Source organism: Lipotes vexillifer, unplaced genomic scaffold (assembly GCF_000442215.2).
Source record: "Lipotes vexillifer unplaced genomic scaffold, Lipotes_vexillifer_v1.1 scaffold1699, whole genome shotgun sequence".
Classification (NCBI taxonomy): domain Eukaryota; kingdom Metazoa; phylum Chordata; class Mammalia; order Artiodactyla; family Lipotidae; genus Lipotes; species Lipotes vexillifer.
This window is the reverse complement of record NW_006796961.1, coordinates 1504889-1510358: the sequence shown is the minus strand read 5'-3', so window position 1 is coordinate 1510358 and position 5470 is coordinate 1504889.

Here is a 5470-nt window from a genome sequence, read left to right as displayed (position 1 = left end):
TCCCGGGGCCAGCCACCCCCAAGGCACGGCGCCCGCCCCGCCCGCCCCGCGTGCGGGCCGCTCGTGCCAAGAGGATGCCATGGTTACGTCAGGCGCGTGCCCGCCCCGCGCGCTCGTGAAGGGGCCGGGCCAGCAGGGGGCGCTCGGCGGTACCCTCTGCCTGGAGTCAGGGCTCCTTCAAGGGGCCTTCAGCCACTCATTGCCTCAGTGTCCCCTTCTGTGAAACATCAGGGATGGGTAGAGTGAGATCCTGTGTATTTCTGTGTGTGTGTGTGTTTTCATGCCTGTGTGTGATGGTGAGTGTGTAGTTTGGGTGTGATGGTGTATCTGTGTGTTTGTGGTCTTTTGACTGTGTGCCCTTGTGTTTGTCTGCCTGGTGTGTGTGTGTGTGTGTGTGTGTGTGTCGGTGGTTTGGGTGTGATTATGTGCTTGTGAATTCATGTGACAGTGTGTGTGTCCGTGTTTGCATGCCTGAGGGGTGGGTGTGAGAGAGAGATGGTGGGTGTCTGTGGTTTGGGTGTGATTATGTGTTTGTGATTATGGGTTCAAGTGATAGTGTGTGTGCCTGTGTTTGCATGCCTGGTGTGTGTGTGTGTGTGTGTGTGTGTGTGTGTGTGTGTGATGGTGGATGGCCCCGTCGTTGGGTGTGGTTGTGAGTTTGTGTGACGGTTGTTTGTGGGTCTGGGGGTCCATGTTCACAAACTCATATGTGCCTATGTGTGTACTGGGTATAGGTTCCAAGGACTGCCAGGGCTTGGCTGAGCGCCCCCTCACCTGAGGGCCTCCTGGCGCAGAAGGGGGTGCCCAGCTGCCTGGGACCTCCCACTCCCCACAGGTTCAGGAGAGCCCCAGCTGATGAATATTCATGAGACAGAGGGGCTGGCACCCACCGCCTACAGCTGCGCGTCTATTAGCCCCCCTGCTCTCCAGGCACCAACTGCAGTGGGGAGAGGGGGTAGCAGCGTGGGCCTCTCCCCTTCTCCATGACTTGGGGGGCTGGAGGGCTTCCTAGTGACTACTGTGGGGGTCATGTCAGTGTGCCTCGCTGCTTGTTGGGATGGCTAAGGGACTGTCTCAACGTTGTGACAGGCATTGGGGAGAATGTTGTGTGACAGGATATCCTTGTCACTGTGGTGTGGCTGTCCCCCACTGTTTCTTTGTAGCTCTGTCCGGGGACTCTGGGCAGTGAGAGATGTGTACCTGTCACCTGCAACAGTGAGATGCTGAGTGCATGTCATCAGAATGTCTGTGAGCAGTTCTGCAGTGGCCTGTACCTGCTGGCTACCTGCTCTGTGACAATCAGGGTGTGTTGTCGCATTATTGGAGCAACTGGTTGGGTTCAAACATTGCTCGAGGGGCAGCTGTGCACCACACCCTGGGAATGAAGTGCTCAGATCTGCTTCCCCTCCTTGTGACCTAGTGGGGCAGTGACTCCGTGTGGCCACGTGGCTAACACAGCTGAAGGGGCACCCAGACAGGGTATGTGAGTGTGCCCCTGCTGGTCAGACACTGAATACAGTGTGAGGGTCAGCGTGTCAGGGTAAGTGTGAGGATGTGTGAGACGGTGTGGTTGAAGGCATGTGTGACCAGAATCCTTGAGGCTGCGATGGTACTTCTGTGTGTCACAGGGTGGCTGGGGGTGTGACAGGCAGCGTTGCTGGTTGAAAGTGTGACAATGTGGCTCTGTGTGTGGTTGAAGGTGTGACAGCATATGTGACAGTGTGGTGGTGTGTGACAGTGTGACTGAAGATGAGACAGTGCGGCTATGTGTGGCGGTGTGATTGAAGGTGTGATGGTGACACTATGTGTGTGACAGTGAGTGTGTGATGACATGAGCCAAGGGGCTATGACTGCCCCACCCCCACCTCAAGGCTGCACAGGGAGCCCGGCTACACTGTCACACACAGCTACACTGTCACATCCTCAGCAATGCTGTCACATACAGCCGTGGTGTCTTACCTTTGTGCTGGATCGAGAGGCCTTGTGACATGGGACTGGCAGCTGCTCAGCCTGAGGACACACATGGGCCTGAGACAGGGGATACCTGGAGATCCAGTGCCAGCCGGGGCTCTGCCTTGCTGCTGTGTCTTCCCTCTGCAGGCTGGGCTGGGGAGTGGCCTCCAGATGCGGTGGGGATGGGGGTGAGGGGGGGCTCCTCTGATCTGGGGGACCCCAGCTTGGGCCCTGGTATGTGGCTGGGTGGCCCCTGATGCTCAGCCAGGGACACAGTGCGGCCGGCCTCACCCCCCTGATACCCACACCCTGGTCGGCTGGGTGGTGGCAGCACACAGAGGCCCCATTCAGGAGCCAGGGCCAGGTTTCCAGGACGGGTGGGGTGGGTCTCCAGCCGGCTGCAAATGAAATGTTTCCCCAGCTCCTTCCCTTGCCTCCAGATGAGTGTTAGCCACAGGAAGCCCTGCCGCCTGCCTGTCCTTGGCGCTAGCCATGCTGTGCTGCTGGGGCACGTGTGAGTGTGTGTCTGTGGTACCTTGTGCACAGCTGCAGGCTGGCCTGAGTATCCCCATTTGTGATTTGGGGATGCCTGTGTGTGTTTTTGAGTGTCAGTGTGTGATCAGTTGTGACCATGGATGATCCTGTGTGTCTGTGTATATGGGATCTGTATATCTTTGTGTCACCCTGCGTGTGCCACATCTATGGATGATTTTGAGAACATCTGTGTACGTGACTCAAAAGGTCTGTAAAACTTTGTGTAATTGTGTGACTTTGTGTGTATCTGTGTAACTGGACTCAGTGTATGATTCTGGGAGTCTGTATAACTGGGTTTGTCTTTGTGAGTCAGTGTAAATCTGAGTCTCTATGGGGGAGGTCTATGTGATGGTGAAGGTCTTTGTGTGTGACTGGAGTGTTATTGGTGTCACTCTGTGGGGGAGATCTGAGTGGGATTCTCTCTGCAGCTGTGTGCTTGTGTGTCTGTGTACTAAGGGTGTGCGACAGCATTTCTGGGTGATCCTGTGTCTGTGTGTGATTATGGCATTTTACATGACCGCCCAGAGGAGGAGGAGGGTCTGTATCTTTGTGTGTCTGAGCATGCCTGTGTGTGTCTTTGTGATTCTGTGTGCACGTGACTGTAGGAGTCTGGTGTGTGTGTGTGTGTGTGTGTGTGGCATGGACGCAGGTGCCTTGACAGTGGGGCTGTAACTCTTCACTCCCCACTACAGTCTCCCAGCCCAGGGAGGGGGCAGCGAGCACAAGGCTAGGACCCCAGCCTGGGCACAGACCATGTCCTCCAGGCTGGGCAGGAGAGGCATAAGGCCCTCTTGGGGAGTGGGGATCCCCAGTCCTGCCAGGAGGGCCTAGAGCACCCCTCCCCAACCCTGGCAGCACCCTCAGCCTGGCTCTTGACTTATCTTGTATACCAGATGTTCATCCTCCTCTGCGGAGAGGCCTGCCCACCTGCCCCGGAGCCCAGCACTGCCTGGCCCCACCTTTGGTGGCCCAGGACTTGGCTGCTGGAGCCCAGATGTTTTGGTACCGCCTCCTACTGCCCCCAGCATCCTGGCTGGGTAGTGCCATGGGCCTGGTGCCCACTTCTCCCTCCTCCTCTCCTGGCACACCTGCATTGTAAGAACACACCTGCTGCCAGCCGCAGCCAGGTGGGCAGCCCCGGCAGGGAGGAATGTGGGAGATTCCAGCTGTGGCATCCCAGCTGTACACAGCCCCCCAGCAACACCCTTCTCCCCTGTGATTTCTTGAAGGCCAGGTGTGGTCCTAAGACCTGGGCTGGTGGGGGAAGGGGGGGCCCGGGTGTCCTCCAGAGCAACCCCTCAGCCTCTCTGTAAAAATCCTCCCAGCTGGCCCCCAGCGGGGCGGCGTGGGGGGGGGGGCAGAGTGGATGTGGATGTGTGTGCATGGTGTGGGGGGTGTTTGTTGTGGGTATGGGGGTGGTCTGAGCAACGTGGAGAGAATTCTGAGTGTGGATATGCTCATGAATATGGGGAAAATGTTTTGTTTGTGGGAACATGGATGGATGTGCGAGTGTGTAAGGAAGAGAGAGGGTGTGTGTGTGCACACAGGGAGGGTGTTGTGGTGTGAGGGTGTGTGAATGGAAGGATGGGTGTTGTGTGTGTGTGGATGGATGTTGTGCCTGTGTGTATGAATGGAATGCGTGTGTGAAGTGGGTATGGGATGCTGGTTCAAGCAGAGCCCAGGCTTGGCGCCAGAGGCGGACCGGGAGGGTGAGGAGGGAGTGGGAAGACCCCAGCCCTAGGGCCTGGCACGGATGGTGGAACAGGGCTGGGAGGACAGGTCGGCAGGTGGGGAGAGGACTGGGCCAAAGTTGATGGGGCTTCTGAGGGGTTACCCCTTCATGGCTGTTTGCAGAGGGGCAAGGAGGGTCCACCTGTCTCTCGAGGTCTCCCCAATTCCCCAGTTACATTAAAGATCCCAGACACCCCAAACCCTTCAACCATTCATCCCCCCTCCCCAAACCTTTCCTATTGCCTTCCCCTCCAGCCCCCCACAGGCCCACACTGCTCCAATGTCCCCTTCACCCAGGCCCCGTAACCCCCAGATTTATCCTCTGCTCCTTCCCTCAGCCATCCAAGCCCCACCTTGGCACCCCAAACCTCTCCCGGGCCTACATATCCCCAGTTCCTTCTCCCAGACATTCCAGCCTCTCTTGGGCCTCCTCAAAGGCCCCCAGACCCATCCCTGTCCCCCTCCAACTTCCTGCTCCCCGCTCCTCCCTATCTCCCTCCCCCTTGACCTATCCCTCACATCCCTTTCCTGAGCCATCCAAGCCCCCAGCCCCTTGATCCCCAAATCCCCTTCCTGTCCCTCTCCTCAGTCCCACACATCCTCCAGTGCCCTCCTGCAGCCCCTCCTCCATCCCCCCATGTAGCCCCGCCCCTTCTCCTCGGCACCCGCCCCCCCCCACTCCGGTGCCTCCTGCCGCACGCCCTCCGACTGCAGCGGTGGAGGCTGTGGCCGGGGAGGCAGCAGCGGCGGCCCTGAAACTTTAAACGGTGTTAAAAGTTTCTGTTTACGAGAAGCCCTTGAATTTTTAAGGACGTATCGATTCCCTCTGCCACAGGCTTGCATAGGCAGTGGCTGCGATGCAGAGGGGGAAGGCTGAGTCGGATCAGCGGGATCCCAGGATAGAGCCCCCCAAGTACGGCAATGACAGACACACATGTACCCAGGCACATCCTCAGGCACACAGAGACCTCCCTCCCTGACACACATGCGTGCACACACACCTAGTCACACACACCAACACAGCCCGATACACAGACCCACATCTCTGAAAAGACACAGAGCCCCGCTCCCTGACACACACAGTCACCTGTGTACACATACTCTGGTACACACAGATCTTCATCACTGCCCCAGACTCACAGGGACCCAACAGAGGGAAACACATTCCCAGTGACACCCAGTAACACTTTCAGCCACACAGACCCTGATTACAGATAGACCCCCTGGGTCACACACACTCTGGGATGCGTAG